The sequence below is a fragment of the Geospiza fortis genome, unplaced genomic scaffold (genome assembly GCF_000277835.1).
Source record: "Geospiza fortis unplaced genomic scaffold, GeoFor_1.0 scaffold98, whole genome shotgun sequence".
Classification (NCBI taxonomy): domain Eukaryota; kingdom Metazoa; phylum Chordata; class Aves; order Passeriformes; family Thraupidae; genus Geospiza; species Geospiza fortis.
This window is the reverse complement of record NW_005054306.1, coordinates 12775295-12797561: the sequence shown is the minus strand read 5'-3', so window position 1 is coordinate 12797561 and position 22267 is coordinate 12775295. Positions and strand designations below refer to the sequence as shown.

The window sequence follows — 22267 nt, the reverse complement described above, 5'->3', positions numbered from 1 at the left end:
GAAAGAGAGAGGGGGGATCTGTTTTTGGGGGGGGGGGGGGCACCAAATGGGGCTAGATTTAACTGGATGGATACTATAATTTAAAAAATGGTGCTATCCTTTCTACCTATTCAATCACGAACTTGTTAAGTATTCCTGAATGAAAGCAACAATACTTACCACTATAATAATGCACAGAAATAACTCTTTGAAATTATTACTGAAAATACTTTATGCCTATGACATAATTCTGGCTAAGCTGCGAAGCTCTTAATGACTGACAGATTGTGGGGAATAGTGGAGTACAATTTTTAAACACTTAAAGAATGAGCCTATGGCTGAGAAGTACTGGCAAGTTGTAGATACTGCAGATATCAAGAAGGGTGTTGAAAGGAAATGCAGATGTTATTGCAATAGTTTTTATAATATATATGTATGCCCTGAGTCTCTGTAAAGTGCAGGTAGCTGATGGCAGCAGTTCAGTTAAGTATAGCTGTAAGCAGAGGGACAGCTGTAAAGGGATGAAGAATTTATAGTATACCTTTGTCGTGTAATTGCAAGCTTAATGCAGAAGAATGTCTCCTGAGGCACTTCAGGAGGTTCAAGTGAAATAATTCACAGTGAATTTAGCAGTAGCTGGAAACAAACTAACTTCTTGTTTTGTTTCAGTAGTAGTAGTAGTAGTAGCAGCAGCCTGCTTTCCTTCTATACCCACCCTCACCCCCCCTAATAGTGAAGTTTAACTGAAATGCTTCGTTTAAACCCCTGTGAGGGCTCATAGGAATGATTATACAAAAGTTTGCTGAACAGCTGGGGTTTTATAACGAAAAGTTAATGTTGAGGGCAAAGTCATAGTTTTAATGTTTTTGGAAGGAGGAGGTATAAACAAAATTTGCCTTTGTTATATGCTTTGCTTAACAGTTTTTGTCACTGAATTATCTGTAGGTGGGGCTGATAAGGGCAGCAAAACCTCAGTCTTAAAACTAAAGGATAAGATTCTCTGGGTGGAGGCTCTGTCTGCTTTGGCACAAAGGCTGCAGGAATGGCTGAGGGTGCTAATGCTGAGTGTGGTCTGCAGCCCACTGTGCCTCTGCATCCTGTCCTGTCCTGTCCCTGCATTTATGATGGTGAGGGAGGGTAAGACAACCGTGTGTTGTTGCAATAGCTCTCTATTGCGAAAGGCAGAGGCAGGCTAGAGCAAAGCTTAATTCCTGCAGTATCCTTAGGTCTGTTTCCTTTCTGGTTGGAGGTGGTCAGATTCCTGGGAAGCTGTCAAAGGTTGGTAATTTGGATAGAGAGAAGTCAGGAGCACAATAACAGGAGGGAAGGTGGGGTTGCCACTAATCTGTGGAAGAAAGGATGGAAGTTGCAGCTGGTACTGGTGCTGCAGCAAAAATGAATTTAACTGGAAAAACCTAGTTTTCTTATTACTCTTGGGAAGCCTTTAATTTGTGCTGCCTTGTCCCCAAACTTTCAAAGGAATGGTGTTAGTCATGTGACTGGTGCCTCTTAACAGAATAGACAAAAACCAAGTATCAGCTATGCTTAAAGGTATCTTTGTGATTTGCTTTTGAAAATGCATTCATAATAAGTGATATCATGCATCTCTCTGATATCTTTTCTTAAAATAAGCTTCCTTTTTATTCTTTGGTTTATCAGGATGTTAGGATAAAGGGTTGAAGGAACCTTAAAAGCTTTAGTGTTTCAATAATGTGTACAAAACTTAAAGCTAAAGTAATTTGAGAAATGTGGTGCTTGACCTATGATACTGCTCTAGTTTGCTGTTAGAATTGGAGGAACTAGCCAAACCAGTAAATCCACTGTGTAGAAAACAGTATTCTGGAAAAAACCTTCAACACCTTTTCAAAACCTTTATAAATCCTCTATAAATCAGATAAATATGTTACCTACCGCGAAAGTCTTCAGTTTCTCAAAAAAGGGTTAGTGCAGAGTAACCAGTCTTATACTGGAATAGAGATGGTTATGTCATGGCAATAGAAAACTTTTTACTACTAAAGATTTCACTTCTCAAATTTGCTTCTATGTATGTAGGTATGAAATGTTCACCTTTAAGACTGTTTTCTACCTACAGTACAACCATTTAAAAATCATTAATATTTATTGTACCTGTTATTTGGATGCCAGTCTTGGAGTTGCCCTGACAATGAGTTCTGAGTTGATCAAATGTATCTCCTATAACTTCTAATGCATGTAGCGCCATGGAAGGATATTTCTCAGTTTCTGCAATACACTATGCTTCAGACTGGAACTCATTATATATTTATATCGTATCCCAAAGGCAGCCATGAGTTAGAGATATTGACAAGTCAGTCATTGCAAAGTAATGTGCTGTGCATCCTCGGATGAAACAAGTTTTCCTTGAAAATTTTATTTCTGTGGAATAACTCTCTCATTGTGTTGCATAGTCAGATGCAAACCATTGTATTATGTCAGTCTATGCAAATTTTGGAAAGGAGATTAGAAGAATCTCTCTTGGGTGTGGATTTAGTCACTTCATTTTTTTCCTTATAGCAAGTATTCTTTCTATTATATTGAAATTTTCAGAAATAGCCATCATTTTAAATGGACATTGAAAGGGACGTGGTTTAACAGTCAGTAGGAAACTAAATTGTAGTTGTTTAGTGCCATCCTAAAACAGCACTGGTGTTAAAGGGTCAGTAAACTTCATTGCTCCATGATTTCACACCAAATTTACTCCATGATTTCTCACCATGTTTGCTGAGAATTCAGGAGTTGCAGACCCTTTCTAGAGAGGAAAGCATCAGCAGTAATTCATGAGCGGGACTGCTGAGTGCAGTGTGTCCACATGGATTCACTGTTACCTCAGGATGATCCTGTGGTGTCCCTATGGGTAGTGGTGATTTAGATGACCCGGTCTACCATTGCGATAGCCTGATATTGATAATTAATTTGGAAGGGGACTCCCTTCTAGACTGTCAGAAGATACATTTACTGTAGTTGTGGACTGTCTGGGACCAGACTGTTGCTCAATGGTAAAAGTTAGTTAGCTTCTGTAAGTCTTATTTATATAAATACATTTTTCTTATGCTTAAGTCCATAGAGAATATTTGAAAAACACATTACTGTTCAGACTTAATTCTGAAACTGAAGATTTCTATGAAAGTGACAACTGGCAGTTTCTAGGAGTTTATAGATAGCCTGTATTAAATATCTGTATAAGGGTATATATAGTGAGGGACATTGCAATCAGTGCTTTCTGATAGGAAACAGCTTGTAGTTGGGGAGCTAGCTGGGGTACAAAGTTAAGCAGTTAACAAACCAATGATCAAACCACCTTTTTTTGAAGAGAAGCCTGATAGCCTAATTTTGTGGATGAGATTGCTGGAGTGGACTTTTGTCTTGCTTTGTTTTGTTTAGAATTTACATCTATTAATTGACAAGTGGCAGAATTACATTTTCAGTGCGTGAATCCCAAATGTGAACATTGCTGAGTTAGAGGTTTTAACTGTGGCAGGCTTGGCGTATTTGCTTATTGAGGCACTGGTGTGTCTGATCTAATTGGGTCATAAATTCCAGCTTTTGTTCTCAGCCTTTTTTGAGGGCTCATCAGACTTTAATACTGATTGCTGCATGAAAAATTGCTTCTCACAAAATACTCTGGAAAAGTCAACAGTGGTAACCTTTGGAGCTTGAAAATATCTTGGAAGGTATTGGCTTGGGTTAGTTACTTCATTTTTTTTGGTAGTTGCAGTGCTGCTCTATTGTTTTACTGTTTTGGCACCTACAAGTTGAATGGTATAGTGTTTTGTAGCTTAGTGGGAAAGTAACTAGAAGTTATGCAATACTAATATTTTTGTGCTTACAAAGAAATAGCTCAAAATTTGTAATTTTCATTTAACTGGAAGAAGTCATATTTCATTATACAGAATATTTCTAGAGGCTGAGTTAAATTTCTGTAAATGGGAGAATAGACATGATGCTCTTCACACCAGTTTTTATGTGTATATATACTTTCTTAGACAACTCTGATATACTGTGGGTTTCTTATGAAAGTAATTTTTAACTACAATTGTAAAAGCAGTTGCATTCAAAGCACATTTGGTTCTGGCAGCCAAAAATTCACTTAAAGACAAGGAATACTTTAGTAACTGCCTAATAGATTGGCTCTGTTAATTAGCTGGAGTGCCTTGTATTACATAATTGAGTGTCCGTGTGGAGAATTAAATATACTCTGACTAGTAAGTAAATATTGTTGTAATAAAAAAGAAATTATCTATGATTTGTCTGGAAATCTTTTCTGTCAGAGTTAAAGAAATACCTAATCTCTGTATGTTGTGAGAATTGCAATACTGGCTTGGTCAGGTGAATTGCAAAACACAACGTAATGCAAGTCAGAGCATTCCAAATTATCAGCATATGCAGTAGTTCCACAATTTTTCTACAGATAAATGTGTGAGGCTTTGGCAGACTGTACAGTGATGTCTGCCATGTCTCCCACATAGGTTGCCCTGTAGCATCCTACTGCTGCCAAAAGGATGGGTGGGTGAGGCTTCTGTACCTTGCCAAGAAACTTAATGGCTGATTGCTTGAAGCAAGGCTTCTTTACTTGGGTCTCCTTTTAAAATTAGTTGTAGATTTTTTCCAGGTTTATCTGCACATCCTGACTGAAAATGTTAACACTGGAAATCTGGGCTTTTTTAACCATTACATTTTTAATTATATCCTGCTTTTAAAATTAAAGAGATGAGAGAACTGTAGGGCTGGATACTGTGCAAGTGTTCTGCACATGGCACACAAAAAGGTAGGATTCAGTGAGTTTCTCAGATTAAAAAAAATTTTTACATATTCAGTTTCAGCAATTACCAGTTAATATTTCTTAAAAGGCTTTAGCATTTATGATAATCTGAATGATTTTCTGACCAATCTTTATTATAACAGAAATTTAAATGATGCCACATGTTTGGAGGGTATTTCCTGAGGAATCCTTGGCTGGATGGCAGATTAGACTATAGTATACAGAATTAAAGAATGGCTGGGGTTGAAAGGGGCCCCTGGTGATTGCATAGTCCTACCCCCCTGCTAAAGCAGGTTCACCTACAGTAGGTTGTACAGGATCATGGACAGACAGGTTTTGAATATCTCCAGATTAGGAGACTTCACAGGTTTTCTGGGTAGCCTGTCTCAGCGCTTTGTCACCCTCACAGTAAAGTTTTTCCTCATGCTCAGATTGAACTTCCTGTGTTTGAATTTGTGTCCCTTGTCATATCACTGGGAACCACTGAATAGTCTGGCCCCATCTTCTTGACACCTGTCCTTAAGATATATGTGTGCATTGATAAGATCACTTTGGTTATCTGTAGGCCAAACAGTCACAGCTCTGAGAGAGATGCGTCTGTCCCCTGATCGCCTTCATAGCCCTCACTTTAACTCTCTCCGGTAGTTCCTTATCTTCTTTGGGCTGGGAAGCTCAGAACTGGACACAGAACTCCAGGTGCAGCCTCATTAAGGATGAGTAGAGGGACTGGATCTCCTCCCTCCACCTGCTGGCAATGCTCTTTCCAATGCATCCCAGGATAGCATTGGCCTTATTGGCCACGAGGGCACACTGCTGGTTCATGGACAGCTTGCTGTCCACCAGGATCCCCAGATCCTTGTCTGCAGGCCTGCTGCAGGTCAACTTCTAACTTTTATTGGTGCGCAGGATTATTCCTTGCTGGCCTTTCTTGAACTTCATCGGGCTCCCCTCTGCCTAGGTCTCAAGCCTGTCCAGGTCTTGCTGAGTGGCACATAAACATTTGTGTGCAAGCATTAAAAAAAATGTGTGTACTCATGCCTAACTTCTCCATCTTGTTGTAACTGCTAATGCATAGTGACAATTCTTGGATTAGCAATGTCTGGATCTCTCAGAGCTCATAGATGTTACTTGCATGACTTAATTAACCTGGCGCTGCAAGCGGGGCTTGTTAAATGCATGCAGGTGTATTGGTCTGACTGCTATTTGGCAACTCCTGATTGTCTACAGCCTGGTAGCTCCCAAGCCTTTCCTTCTACAGCTCCTGCACTTTCAATGGCAGCTGTGCTTTTCGTCTCTCAGCACAGAGCTGCTTCTTTTAGATATCCTGTGAGCTACTATGATGGGATTAAAATGACATTTTCTTCCATAAGCACCTGATTTGGATGAGGTATTATTAGTGTAATTTAATGTTAAAATTTTAAGTTTTAATTAGCCTGCTGTGTGAGCATGTTTTGAGGTAAATACTAGTACTACTGCTTGAAGACTTTCTTCTGTTTCTCCTGTGAGACTAGGATGATGAAAGACTGTGAGACTTCTAGACTTAGCCTATGGATAATCAGAGGAAAGCAATTTGTTTGTTCACAAACTTTTCAGCAGCTCTGTAATGTATCTCTCGTGGCTGATGCATGTGACTATGTTGCTTGTAAATTGACCATGCTTGAGTGCACTGATGATAAAATAAATGAGTGGATTCTTTTTCTCAATAGGCTGTTATGACTGACAGTGATTAAATTATGAGAGAGTGCAGAGCACATTCCTTGAGTGGCTAAAAAGAGAATTGTCTCTTCAAAGCAGCAGAGAAAGGACATTGGGTTTCTGTATTCCTATTCTGAAAAACTAAGTGGTGCATAAAGGAGATGCTGAGTGCTATGATAGCAATGTAAATTGACAAGGTCGTACTTTCAGTTTTGGTAAGTATTAGGAGGTTTGAATTGTTAGGTATACTAAAGACTTGGAATAGGTCTCCTGTGTCATCAAGAACTGAAAATAAACAACGCCTATTTCAAGACTTTGCAAGTACCATTTGGTTTGTTAATCCTGTTGACTTCTGGGGAAACTGGTCCCAAAATCTCATTTGTTTGTTGTATGAAAAAAGCCCAAACCACTTAACTTGTATTTAATATAGTTAGTACAGAAATTTATAATCATTCATTTTTAGATCAGATTTCCTCAATTAAATTGTTTACGATTTCTTTCCACTGTACTGTTACTATATACTTCAGATTTCCTCATCCAGTGGTAAGGGAACTCTGAAAGCCATTGTAGCTTTTGCATTGCAACAAACAAATGAGCATAATATGCGTTTGCTTACAACATGCTTTTCTTACTCTTACATAATATCAGTTTTATTCATAAGTAATGTGATACAGAATATTCGGTAAGTCAAGCGTATTTAGAGACTTCATTAAGAATTGCTACTAATCACCTTAAACTTCTTGAGCTCTTTTGATCTGTGCTGCCCAGCATCTTGCCTTTCTTATGTTCCTGAGAAGTGGGGGTTATGTGGCACTCCAGCAAAGTGCTTGGAGCGGAGAGGCTACCAGCCTTGTGTAGGGCTGTGTTGGAGTCAGTATCATACAGTACTGAGGTATCATGAATGGAGGACGGGATTACAGTAAGGAGAGGAACACTCACCTAGCTCTTTTTGTCTAAAATGTTTAATGTTATTGATAGATCTGATAGTTTAAAAATCTAGTTTAGATATTAATGTTGGGAAAAATTCAAATTGTATTGCACATTGCCGGTTAGGGCGGATTAATCTGGGTGGTCCCTCTGCACTGTGCAGAGCACTAAGCCAGCTAGATTGTTGATTCATTTAGCTGTAGCTATTTCATCTGCAAAAAACCACCAAAAAATCTTAACGGGTAGTGAGAAGTCAAGAAAATACAAGCTTAAAATAAAGGGTTGCTAGTGTTCAGTCTTAAATTCATCAAGTAGTTATACAGCTCCAATAGAAAGGGATTAATTTGTTTGAAGTGTTTTGTCAAGGTGGAACTACCACACATGGTTTTGGACTAAGTTGTTCATTTTGGTTTTATGCTATTCAGCTACAGAGTTTGTATGAAAAGTTTCCTTGGAGGGCTTTTGATCCTGAAGTAGCAAAATGCATTGGATATTTATGTGGCATTTGCATGAAGGGCCCTAACTAGGAAATCAGTTTACGGTTCTTTTGAAACTCAACCCTGTTTATTGAGACACTTTAAGAATGGAAAGTTTGGTTCTATAATAGTTTAATAATTATTTTTTCTTTAATGTTTCATTCACCAAGGATACATACATAATTTCAAGCATGAGAAGAAATCCATATGTTTAGGGAAAAAATTATGGCGCTGTTCAATTTATTAAACCTACCTAAGATATGAATAGAATAATGACTATTAAAGCCTTGTTCTGTTAAATTTTGGGTTAGACCAATATGGAGATTTGGTAATATATCCTCTGGGGATCAGAACTTGCTGTATCTTTTTTGGCACTGGTGATATCTAGGTTAAAGCTAGGGAGGGCGTGTTATTTATGTAGTAGACGTGCTTCTTAGTCATACTGAAAATAAATCTGTTGGCTCACTAAGACCACCTTTGAGTCAAGTTTTCAGTCGAAATACTCTTACTGCTGCCCAGAATTAGCTTCTTTGCCTGATTGCTGATTATATATTTTTAGTTTCACAAAGGTAAGGAATGAAGGGAAATTAAATTTGACAGACTTTCTTTCCAATGGCTTTGTTTACACTCTTTTTTGTGTGTTTTCAGAGTGTGTTTATCCTATGGTCAGAAATGGGACTGCAGCTACTCTTAATGTAGTTCAGGATGAGGTACCAAAAATGCTGCAGCTTGGGGTGCCAGCCCCAAAATATAACGGGTATGTGCCAAACCAATACACTGAGTATTACAGTTACTCCTTTTGAACTGCTGTTAGCTGCTGAAGTAGTTTGGGTGGATACAGACACATACCTGCTGCTTTGAGATACTGGAGAAAAGCAGCTATGAGAACATGCATTTTCTAGAGATTTGTGATTTTTAAAAGGGAAATGTTGGATAAGAAGTCCATGTTTTTCAGCAGTACCATATTTTGTGATATGGTTAGATCAGCAGAAGAACTATGTCAAGAACTGATGGTCTTTAGTAGTTACCAATCTAACAACAAGTTTATGTTCTGATGGATGTGACAAGAATAGCGCTGTGAATTGTGATAGAGCATCTTTTGTCTTAAGCTGTATGTAGTTTTGTTTAGGAATTAAATGCTGCCTGTTAAGAACTGCTGTGAATGTAGGTGTTTGGACACCAAACTTAAATTCAAAAGAGGGATAGCTCAAACATCAGTTGGATACATTTGTACTATTAAAGTAATCCATTGCAAGCTTCTACCACGCCTGGAAGAATTTATGATACATCTTCTTACTCTTCAAAATGTAGTGACGGACTGTAAGTGCCATGGCAGAGCTGTAAAGGATCACTGGAATCTTCTGATAGGTGTACAAGAGATTAGGGAGTAGGATTGGGGAAAAGACCTTGCTGCTTCTATATACTCTAAGTGATCTTATGGGTTGACCATGTGTATAATTGAGTATCACAACAGCAATGCCAAATGTACGATTATATTACTGCTGAAAAAAAATCCATTTTAACAACTATCGAACAAAAAGAAATAGAGTTTTTTTGAGAAAAATCCTGAAAATACCTATGTGCAGGCATATGCTCATAGTTTGACAGAACAGTAAGTACTGCCAACCAATTGAAAGCAGAGGATGATTCTTCAAGATAGTTTTGTCATCCAATCAGTACAATCTGTGTGTTTAGAAATCCTCAGAAATAATACCCTTCTGCAGACTGTGCTGACCTTTTGCAATAAAAGGTTTTTCACCCCCTTATTGATGGACTTGGTCAATGAATACAGGCAACTGATATAAGAGTAGGATATGTAGCACAGTGAGATACCTATTCTAGTTATTTAAGCAGTACAACTTCTCTATTTCAGTATGTGGTCAGTTCTAGCTCTATTTAGAGTGTACTTAAAAGTTAGCATCTAACCTTGGGGGCTTTTGTTGCTTTGCCATATACAGAACTTAGGATTCCTTGTTACTCATTTTAGGAAAAAACTCTTATTTATTAATGATTAAACTGAATACTTTAGAATGGCTTCACTGATGTCTCAAATAAAAACTTGAAACTCTTTAGAAAGTGGCTTTATGGAGTATTGCAGTCACTTCATTAATGAACTTGAAGATTTTAACATTTTCAAACTAGTTGTAAGATCTGTATGACCATCTGTAATTAAAGCAGTCTAGAAGAATTTTTAAAACACAGGAATACAAATTTCTATACAAAACATCCTAATTTTTTTCCTCTAAAAGTCTTTTATAAATGTTAGCTTTTTTTAATGAACTTAGTTTCTAAATGTTAAAAACTTCTTCTGGATCATTCTCAAAGTGCTCAGAGCTAGAAGAAGAAAAACTTGCTGTAACAGAGCTTGTTAAAATTTGTTTGCATTCCTTTTATTCTTGCTGTGTTTCCTGAAGGGATTAAACACTAAGTAGAAGAAATATTGCACAGCTTCCAAGAAACTTGAGTATTCTCTCTTTTTCGGCAGGACCGTAATGCTAGAAGTTAATGAAAAGACAAATGGCATCTTTCCCTCTTACAGTTTTTCTTTTGATAAGTGATTTTTGTTCCTGCTGGGTTTATTTTCATTTACTCAAGGCTGTATTTATTTTCATATACTAAAGGATTACTACGGATTAGTTAGAGCCAATTCTTAAAGTACTGTCATGGTCAAAATTGAGAGAAGAAAAAGACTGTGATGTTTCTACCACCTCTGCAGGAGGTCTCCAAGCAGTAAAACCTGCTCCAAGTTGAGTAATGAAGAATATATCTTTTTGCTAAAACTTTATATTTATTCTTTGAACTGGAAAATCTACTCCTCAAATAAACCCAGTCCTCCTTTAGAGTGAAGATGAGGGCTATTCTTTGTCTGCCGCGCAGATTGCAGCTCACCATGTATCTTAACGTGTACTGAGATTAACGTAGGCTGTGCAGCACAGCATGCGCTTAAACCCTGGCTCAGATTGAGCAGTCACAAAATGGATTGGTGACTTAGGCTATTCATCCCAGCCATGACAGTTTAAAGGAGGTCGCTGACGTCGTCAACAGAGCATGCAATCCTTTTCTTCTACACGGCCTTTGCCTTGTGGTTTTTGTCAGGCAGAATCAGAGCTATTTAGGTCTGCCACTTTCATCTCTGTTACTCAGGGGCGGTTCTGGAAGAGATTCCGTAAGAAAGGAAGTTTGGTGTTCGTTTTTGATACCCGTAATCCCTTCAGTTAGGGAACACGAAGGTCTTCATAGGTTTGGATCAAGAACATAATCCATGCTTTTCAAAACAAGATACTTTGGGAGATGTGAGCAGAAAAATCTGGTGATTTATAACATTCTCAGATGTTATTACCACTTTGTTTAAACAGTATTTCTGACACTTCCCCAATTATTTGGGATGGTGAAAACGCTCACTGGAATGTATGTTGTGTTGCTCTGAAGAAGAAAAACTGAATCTTTTCAGCTTCCCAGAATATCTTTGTGATATGTTGGCTGAACTGGTTTCCAGTTGCTTCAGGAAGAAAGAAAATCCCAATATTAGATTGTAGTATAGTTCTCATTAAAAAATTAGCTGCAGAAAGCATTCTTTATTTCTGAAGCTGTTTCATTCATATTATGTATTTGCCTGTGGCTTAATTTGTCATTACTTGAATGGCTTTTAAGTACTACATTTGAAATTTTTTTGTCTTGATCAGTTGGCAAATAAGGAGGTTCACATAATTTTTGAACAGCTTATTTTGCTTGTTCTTCTGTGGATAAGATTTGAGAGGAAAATCCAGCTTGCATATTAAATGGTTTGTATTTTTTTTTTGTTCAGGTGAGGTCCTAAACTGTCTGGATGTAAGCCAGGCTCTTGACACAGTTTGGCACCCTGGCTTTCTAGCAATGGTGATGGAATTAAGAGTGGAAGACATAGTACTTAATTGATAATCAGGAAGATTCTAAAAAAAGCAAGTAAGATTAAGTGAAGGTACTAGAGGGGAGGGAGAAGAAAAGAGGATGAAAGAGATGCTTATACATGAAACTAATATGAAGTAAGAAGGGTTTCAGCATGTTACTAATGGTGAAACCCACACATCATATCTGAAAACAGCCTTGTTTCTATGTCTGGGGAATTTTAGGGGACCCGTTTCCCATTACAGGATTATGGAAACATGTGCTCCAACATGGTTCTTTCTTTACTGTTTTTTGTTTAAATATCTCTTGATCATATGAGTATAAATATATTTAAAAGGCCTAAATATTAATTTTAGTGTTGAGTAACATAAGCTGGTAATACATTTTCAGAATAAGAATTATATAAATAACTTGAAATCTTTTTGGATAGTTTAGCATATTTTCCATTTTATGTGAAGTACTGTACTTCACATAATATTTTGTATATTTCACATAATCTTTGTGGGACAAAAAATATTTTTTTTCTTCAAAAATTTAAAACTTTTACTTGGAAGTCACATCAAATATGCCGTATTACTTATCTGTATATATTAAAAGAAATGCCTTCAGTTTCATTCTCTGTTTCCCTTTTCCAGTAAGTTTAATATTTTAAATTTTTATCTCAAGTGTTACAGTATATTCTGTAGACATGTGCAGTGTAAAATTCATTCTTCTTTGTTAAAGAAGACAATGAAACACTGTTTTAATTGGCATGAGAAATACTGCAGTTACTCTGTGCGGAAAGAAGACTGCATATTCATTTTGCTTCAAGTATTGAATTGTTTCTGTGCAAATGTGGTCATGGTGATTAATGAAGTTGCCAGAAATCATGTGATGACAGCAGTACTCCTCATAGGAGGAATCAGCCAACACAGAATTCTTCACCTGAACATTTGGTTCATTTTGTACATAAATGTGGTGAAATTTAATTCTGTTGAATTGGAATATATAGTTAATATTGTCTGTTTCCTCCAGACTTGAACTAGACTTCAGATTTTCAGTGATGTCCTACAGCATGAATTAGCTTGGAATATTCAACATGAAAACGTATCTCTTGATGTGCACAAACTTTTAGCTTGTGTGATAGTTTTCAGTAGAAAATAAGCTGGGAATACTTCTGTTCTTGTTTCTAATTTTAAAAGTAAAAAAGCTCATTTCATAACTTGAAGCTTTCATAACTCCCACATAAACCATTCTGGCAGTCTGTACATGTAGTGCAATTTTTGAGCATGTTTAGATGACCTCATGATGTCTAAACAGGTCAAAAAGACTTGTCTCTACTTTTTCTCTTCTATATGAAGTTAGGAAGATTGCTTTTGTCTAAAGAAAACTAAGCTTCCCCTGTGGACTGTCACCCTTACATTTTAGGAGAGAAGTGACCTCTGAGTTTCAGCTGAAAATAAGTGAAAGGCTATGATTTTGTCTCTTTAAATGGAACAATTAGAAGTACTTGATGTCAGTGTTTGAGAACAGAGGCCTTGAGAACTATTTTTGTTTTGGTTTTACTACTGTCCTAGTGAGCATGCCTCATGTATCACGTTCTCCTCATAGTGCTCAAGTTTGTCTAGCTCTTAAGTTTTTTTTTGCTAAGATCAGAAATATTTCTTTAAATGGGTCAATTTTATAACTGCTGCAAAGCACTTTGCTCATCTTCAGATTGATATTTTACACAGGTGTTTGGTCTTGGAGCTCTTCAACAGAAAGTAAATGACATATAATTCATGATCTGTTTTTAAACCAGAACAAAGTTTACTCTGTAAGAACTGGTGAGCCAAAGATGCAGTTGAATTGTTGAGGTAGCATGCCTCTAATCTTGATCTTAAAGGGAACTTAAGGACGTGTAGATAAGCCAGAAAAACAGAAGTGAACTAATCAGAATTCTGTCATTTTATGGATTAGGGGATACAGTAACACAGTTTTTCCAGGAAGGACAACTTTTCGCTTTGTTCATTAGGCAAAAGCAAGCATTTCCTGCTTAAAAATAAATACATGAAATAATCACAAGTGCAAAGGAAGGAGTATTCTTGTTTAAAGCTTCCAACAGAGGAGCAAGTCTTGAGACTTGTCACAAAATTGATGTAAAAAAGTGAAAGAGCTACTCTGGAAGAGCCTTAAAAGTGAGGTGTATATACATGCTGGATCTCCTACGGCCTAGCACTTGAAGGACCAACACTTGGAGATCTTGTGGGCTGACCAGTAGCATCTGTGATATAACATAGCCTGTACTGGAATTCTGGTGTCTTCCCACCCTGCCCCCTCTCTGACCTCACTGCAGCTTTTTGGCTATTAGACAAATCATGACCTTCTTTCCTGTTTTGTCTTCAGCGTCTGTTTCCTGTTTTTTCCTTCCCTCCCTCACCCCATTTTTTTTTTTTTACTCCTGACTTTTTGTCCAGTGGGGTCTACTTTGTTTCATTGCTAGCTTGATTTTTCCAAATTCTCTCTTTATAAAAGAAAGAAAGCAAGAAAGAGTTGAAAGCTATAGCTTCAGTCTTTCCCTTTTAGTCAGTTTTTGTATCCACTTTTTAGTGAATTTATTAAATGCTAATTTGCATGGTATTCACACTCTCAAAACTCAAGTCTGTCGCATGGATGTAATTCTCCCAGCCAGATAGACACATTTTCTAAGTTCTAGTAGCTTTCACACAGTTTTGTTGAGGTTCTTATGTTTTGGCAGAACTTTGAGTGTAGCATGCCTCAGACTTCATCCAGACCAGAGCTCCAGTTCTTCATCTCTGATGTCTTTGAGAAATAATCAAGTACTTCTGATTTGTGAAAGAACATGATGTCATTTGAAAGAGTCACAGGACTGTGACTCTTGTCCTTTTGGCTGACGCATGTTGTCTATTGCTTCCACACACAGGAGTATGATCTTGCAAAAAACCCCAGTTGTTAACCAGTATACCATGGTAAAAAAAATTTGAATTAAATTTTTTCTGTACACTTCACCAGTTTTAATTTTCTCATTGCTTTATGTTTCAGAGTACTTCAGATTTTAAAAATCTAGATAGGACAAGGGAAACCAATGACTGTGAGCTCAAATACGATTTTGGATGTAACATTAAATGCATAAGAATCATACCCATAGAGAACAGCTGGGGAAATATGCTTTCAAGCATTTCTTCAGTCAGCATGTAAAATGATGAGCCGAAAAGGAAGCAAGAAGCCCCTCAGCCAATGCAGACTGGGAGTGTCACTCAAAGACTTTTCAGTGCAGAGTTCATAGTATCGTGCTGTATGTGATTGTGATAATAAAATTGTAAGATGATAAATTACTGTCATCTTGGAGCTGTGTTTGCTTAGGACTCTTTAAAAGCTTTGAGACTTTTCAGCATGTACAGAATGAGAACTGAAAGTACAAGTCCAAGAAGGCAGAATAAAGCCTCTGCTTGGCCTGGAAGCTTACTGCGACAGCACACCATCCCCATTTGTATGTGGTCATTAAAAGGCTTTTCTGCAATGGGTGAGGCTGCTTTGGTAAACTGCAGTTTGTGATGTATATTCTTACATTTATATGGGAATGTAATTAAATGTGTGGTTTGGCAGGACAACATTCCTTTTTCCTTGTCTACAGGACAGTTCTGAATACTCCTCCCCACCTTGTTCTTGAGGTTCACAAATGAATTATTATTTTAAATCTTTCTTATCTATTGTCATTCCCTAACTCTCCAAAGAAAAGTTTGTTTAAATAGTTAGTCCCTTGGGACTTCCATGCATATCCTGTTATGTTTTATATTACAATCTTTCATGCTGGGAATGTCCTTCCAAAAAGCACAAAACAGCTAAAGCACTTAGATGACTAATAAAGATGTTAAGTGCTGAAGTCTAGGCACAAAACCAGCATTATTAGCATTGGGTTTTGCCTTTTTTTTCCATTAAACTTATTTCTGACCTCTAGATTCAGACATGAACTAGTCTCCTTTCACTTTGCCTCGCCCAGAGATGTTGCAGTGGTTGCAGTGTTGTTACTTGTGAAGCCACTGCCATGAAAAGTAGGAAACTTTCAGAAAGTGGCTCATGTTTTCACTCTTCTAATCAAATACCAGCATTCAGAAGAGCCCATGGGAGTGATGAAGTTTTGGCTGCCAGTTTTATTTGCTCAGCTAAGAGGCATCTCCACTGCTTTTTGTTGCTTGGGATTGGCAGAGCTAACTCCCACAGGAGTAATAGATGCATACTTTTTAGAAGAGCAGTATAATCTCTAGTTTCAGTACTTTTTATATACTCAGTAAACATAAGTATGTAGGAAATAATTTGCAGTGTTGTACCTTACGTATATTATTTGACATGCATTATAATTATTTTGAGTAGGTGGGAAACACTCAGCAAATTGGTTCTGCTTTTTCAAGGGACTACTTCTGTTCCAGCAGCACATGAAAGACTCAGTTAGCTTTTGCTAGCTGCAAACATAAAAACTAAAATACCAAAACATGACCTCTCAGGTGGCTAACCTCTGAGGTTTGGGGAATGTGGGAGAACAGTCAGGGAATATTGGATAGCTTTTATTCTTTGCAGCAGGAGGTGAGAATTATCCTGGTTTTAACTATTGTACTTTTAATTTGTGGTAGTTGTTTTTGGTTTAGTTTGGATTTTTTTTCATAAATTATGTTACACAATTAATAACCTGGTGCTTACATACATGTGCATTAAGCTCTCCACAGGTTCTTCAACAGATGATTCACATACTGGTAGCAACCTACCCAGCAAAGACACAGCTGCAGCTTTCCAAAAATACCTAACCATATACCTTGAGACATTGCACTTACTTGGAATTTGGACTAAGCTTCTTTAAGATTGATTGCCAGGGATGTCATTTAATCAAGTATTTGAAACTGAATTTGTTATTGGTGGAAAGTGTGGCAGTATCAATTTCTGTATTATTACTTGAATCCTGATTCAGGAAAACAGACACTAAAAAAGGAATTGTGGCAGGAGATGATTCTCCTGATATCTGCATAAAAGGCTTTATAATTTTATTGTCGCTTTTTCCAACTCTGTTTCCCTCAGTAAGGACAAACATCTACCAGTATTGTTCAAGTGGCTTGCCTAAGAGAACTGTGCCCTCTGTGGTGCTTATATTTGGCAATAGTAAAAATGAAATGCTCTTTAAAGTGGAAATATAGAACTGATGTGGCTGCCAAAGAAGTCACTTTTGTGGTTATGTTTAGACCCTAAAGCTTTGTAAACATTTGTCGATTGAACTCTGGTCTTGCACATGGCAGAGCAAACTGTCTTAATGCATTTGTCAGTTGTGTTTTGGCTACGGTTCCTAAGTTGGATGAGCTGAAATAAAAAGCTAGCAGGCATTTTGAATGTGATCTCAGTAGCATCCACATCTGTATGACATTCATCCTCAATGTACTTGTGAAAAAAAATTAATGGTTATATCTGCTTATGAAAATTACTTTTAAATGTGTGTGCACTGGTCTCTGTCTCTACTGAAAGCACAGACTAGTTGCTTCTCTTTTTTCCCTGACATCAAATCCTGGTATTGCAGAGATTTCTCTTTTTGCATGCTGTTATGCGCTTCCTGAACATGTGAGAGGGTAATAATTCTCTATATGACTTCCACTGAAGAGGAAATGGATACTTGTCAAAACAATGATGTGCATCTGGAATTCCACCATTCAGGAACTTTATTACACTGGGGCCTTCCAGTTTGCAGAACAAAAAATTCTCAGATACTAGTACATTATTTTTCACCAAGTTGGCAAGTGTTTTGATTAACTATGTTATTGTAAGTGCCGTGTAAGCATGATGCATGCAAGAGTGAACATAATGTTGTCAGTATAAAAAGAAGCTGGTTTTAATCTTGCCAATACATTATACATAGAAAGAATGATAGTTGGAAATGGAATTTTTTATTGTGGCATCTAAAAATCAATCACCTCCAAATCAGAATAATGCAGATAATTTACATAACTCAAATGGGGTGTTCATTGTCCACCCCCACCCCCCACAGCTTCTTCATTAAGAATTGGAAAAATATAAATGTTTGCCTGTGCTTCAGTGAAATTGTGTGACTGTCATAGAACCAGCCATTTGGCAAGGTGGGATAGAGTGGAAGGATAGGAATGGAGATTGGAGGGACAGCATTGCTCGGAACGAACGAATACTCACTGCTGGTTTTAATTTCTAAAATTGTGGTTGTCATGAGGGTTTAATGTGAACAGCCAAAACCCACTGTGAACTTGCAAAGTTGATTTTAAAAACAGGGCAGAGATTTTTCTCAAAATCTGTGTTGATCTTAGTTTGTTGGACAGATAACAGGAAAACAGAGCTGTCTCTTGACCCATGTTCATTTTCTGTCTGCTGGAATGAATTTGGAACTAAATCCCATTTTTCCACTTCAGCATGTCCTTCTCTAGCAGTGTCAGGGCCTGGGTGGGGTCACTTGTTCAATACAGCTTTTCAAAATGACTGTTGGATTCTCATCAGATTACAGCACTTTTTTCGGTGCTGGGGAAGAGCACAAAGCTATCTTGATAAGCAGATTATATTTGTGCATAGGTACTCTGTCAAAGACAAATTTCTTGATTTAAATTAATTTGCTGTTTGAGACTTATTCTTTGCCCTGATATAGCAGTGTATTTGTGGATTGAAAATACAGAAGGAACAGATTTCTCTTGTCTCTGGGTATGGCAGAGATAGCACAAAGAGAGCTGCAGGATGTGTATTTGCTTAAACATGATCTCTGTTTCCAATGTGGGCATTGCAACTTGGCTATGTGCAGTATTTATGTTCTGATTTTCTTGAAGGCCTTGGGGTTGAGTTTTACATGTTCTATAGTTCTGTTACAAATGTGATGCAGTTTTCACTGAATTTCATTTGGTTTGGAAAACAGCACTTTGCAACATTATTTTCTTAGTTTTATTACACATTTTTAGACTGCTGCACAGTGTCAGGAGATAAATTTTAACAAAAATAGCTTTTAAAGAATTCTCACAGGCTTTCATGTCTTGTACTATTATCTTTATTTCTGGAGTTTTCCTTCAACTGACTTATCCATTGGAACGAAACCTTAAAATTGAATATGGATTTCAGTAACCAAGTTATTCACCAGGCAAAATGGAGATGCCCTGTGGCAGGTGTTCTATGGAAGGTTGAGGCACTTGGGTGATAAGTAATAGGTATGTGTTGTGCTGCTTTAACAGGAAAAAGGATTTTGAGAAATAGTAATGTTCCAGGATGTAATTTGAGTTTACAGAGAGCAGAGGTGACTTCCCCAGAGTTGCTTTACAGAAATTTGCCAGCATAATAGTTTTATTGTGAAAATATTCTATCTAAACTACAGATACTCACTTTGCAATTTTAGACAGAAGTAGTTTTTTCTGTCACATTCAGCTTGCTGTCTATATCCTTAATTTTTTTTCTTTGCCTTCACAGCAATCTTCAGAATTACACTAGTATTTGTCTTTTGGTGTTGTTTCACATTGTTGTTTCATGGTATAAATTCTCACCATCCTATGTAGGAACTTCCCAGTGTTTTTATGATGTGTTTTCTGTGCATTGAAAGGAATGGTTACACAACTACAATAATTTTCTCACCGTATAAAAATGAGTACTAGAAACGTCAATATTTAAATAAGGACAAGAATGTGTTTGGGAGGGAAATAGTACATATTTGCAAGTTATCAAGTGTATGATGGCATGGGTATAAACATGAAGGCTAATAAAATACCTGTTATTTTCAGTAGTGATGTCATTATCTAGATAAAAGGTTGCTTATGAATATAGTTCCTATTAGCTTAGGGGCTGCTAGCCACTGTGACATGCCTGTAATTCTGGAAACTAGATTTGATAGGCATAGGATTCTTTGGGAGGACACCACTGTGTGCCATTTCTACTCTTGTTCTACTCTTGGAGATAAGCATAGACATTATGTGAATACGTGAAAGTATTTAGACTCACATGTGTTCATGTACACATGTCACTAATTGTCATGGAGTCATGATTCACTGTTTGGCTCTGAAGTTATATTTATTAAAATATGTTATGCTAATACTTCTGTGAAAACATTCCATCACTTTGTCATAATCTGGGAATTACACTTGAAATTGGAGTATTGTTGATGTTTAAAGTTTGGCCTTTGAAATGTGCTGCTGACTTTCAGAGCTATTATGGCACCATCTGCTGACCAATACACAAACTGGCAATGTCAGTTTGCTCACCTGGTAACCTCTCAGTAACCAGAATGACCTCCCAGCTTAAGAGGAAGCCAAAGCAGAATCATGAGGAGAAAGGGCACATTTTTTATGGGTTTACATTTGGGAAAAACTACTAGGAGATATTATTACAAAGGCAAAGTCAGAATTGATAGATTTCATAAGATATTATTACAAAGGCAAAGTCAGAATCTATACAGATTTCATTGTCTACTCAACTGAATTATTGCTTAAGCTTCCTCCGTGAACTGTGAAGCTTTAGAAGAAGGAGTTTGGGGGTTTTTTTGGCTATATATGGCACAGGATTGTTCTAGGTAGTCGGTTTTTCAACATGTTACCTCAGAGCCTGCAATGAAGAGCCATGACAGCAGGAGATCTGTCCAGGGCCCTGCTCTGGTGGTCTTGTCATAGCCTGGGAAGCCAATGGACTGTGACAGGCTTCTGCCTGTGGCTACTGCAGAGACTCACAAAAAAACAGAGTCTGCAGTCTGTCTCTTCAGCCTCTGCAGTTAACCTTGATTTTTGTGCACAGTGATCATCAGGGAAGGAGCAGACTGGAGCAGTGCTTGATGTTCAGTGTGTGTAAATGCCTAGATTTAGGTAAAATTGCTAGATATCATCATTGATTAATCATTTAAAAATAGGTGTTTGGATTTTATGTGTATAAAGGTATTGGATTATATATATATTTTTTATATGGTCTTTGACCTTTATATGATCTATTTTGTTTTAGGAATGTGCTTAAAAATGAATCTAATCCAAATTATTAGATTCAGCTTTCAAAGTGTGTTTGTAGGTATAAACACTTCTGTGTATTTATACATACAGAGAAGGATGCAAGTTCCTGTGGGAGAAGTGGGGTGGTTTGGGGTTGATATTTGACTGCAGAACAATATTTAATCGGGAACTCTATGATGTGAATGTTGCAAATTGATCTAAGCCAACTTTAGAGATGTTTTTGCTTTCTTAAGGATCTCAATTGAAAACTTCACTCTTTAGTAGAATTTATTCCTTGGTGTTCAGAGCGCTCCATGTATTTTCAATTGTAGTAATACATTTAAATAATGACTAAAAGGAGAAATTTTATTTACTTTTTGCTTTGTCTGCTTTTAGAATGTGTGCAGGTTATGTTGGCACCTTCAGCAAAATGATGCTACGCAGAATCATGGTATACCATGAGTTATGTTGTTTATATACCAATGATAAAATACAAGTCTTAAAATTAGCAGAAATCTAAAATAAAATTATTTAGTTACTACTTTCAGCCACATTTAAAATATAAATTATTGTACTCTACAAAAATAACTGGTTTTTGAAAAAATATAGTGCCAAGTTCCTTAGATATTACCTACTGTTTAAACCAGATTCTTCTACACTCTCAAATACGAATAATTGTTCCAGCTAGGATTTTACTTCTTTGTAGCTTTTATATCAACAAATCTTACACGTTGAAAGCAGCAAGCATGAATGATGTGTCCTGACCAACTGTGAAATGCAGATCAGGCTTCTGCTGAGCTTCAGATCAATAATATGACAAGAAATAAACAACTTTATTTGGGAGCATTTTTGCTTTGTTTTAGGCAGTTGAAATACACATGACCTTGTTTCAGGTTTTCATGTTTATTTTTTCAGATGATAGAAATTTTCTTTGATATATTTTTGGAATTTTTTGTGTGTAGACCATGTGAGATAAATATTTGGAATATTTATGAAGGTAGTGATTTAAAAAATAAATTATTAATACTATGGTGATCCAGAAAATTACCTGACTTGCACAGACACACATTGGCTTTTAGTGCACTGAGCTGTAATTTATTTCTGTAGAAGTAGGTTGATGTTTTTTTCCTTTTGTTTCTATGACATGATGGTTTCTCTGTGAATCCTAGTAGACTGATGGAGATAAAACTATCAAAGCGATTTTTATTCCTTGAGTTTGCTATGAATTTCAGTGACAAACTGAAAAAGAAAGAAACAAGTTTAGGGCTGCTTTTTCTACTTTTATGTAGTCAGAAAGTAAGTAAAATGAGATCCAGAAATGTATTGAAAAAGGATCTGGATTTGTTCATCTGTGCTGATAAATAAGAAATACTGTAACAGAAGCAGTGAATTAAAACATCATCAAAGAAAACTTCATTTTATTGCAATTGGTTTTAATAATCTGTTATCTTCGGTTATGCTACTTTTTTCTTTCCCTCTCTTTTTTCCCTTTTATTTTTCTTAAACTTCATGTTATATTTGACATGTCTTCTATTTCTAGTTTATCTATGGTGCCAGGAATCCTTTTGGTCAGAAAACTACATTTCAAGAATTTATACTAGAAGCTG

The 22267-nt window shown here is 36.8% G+C and overlaps 1 protein-coding gene across 7 annotated transcripts in view; it reads left to right on the top strand.

Moving 5' to 3' along the window:
- Positions 1 to 22267, top strand: part of EPB41L2 (erythrocyte membrane protein band 4.1 like 2) — a 109082-nt gene that overhangs the window by 20425 nt on the left and 66390 nt on the right. The gene's annotated exons all lie outside the window — the stretch shown is intronic.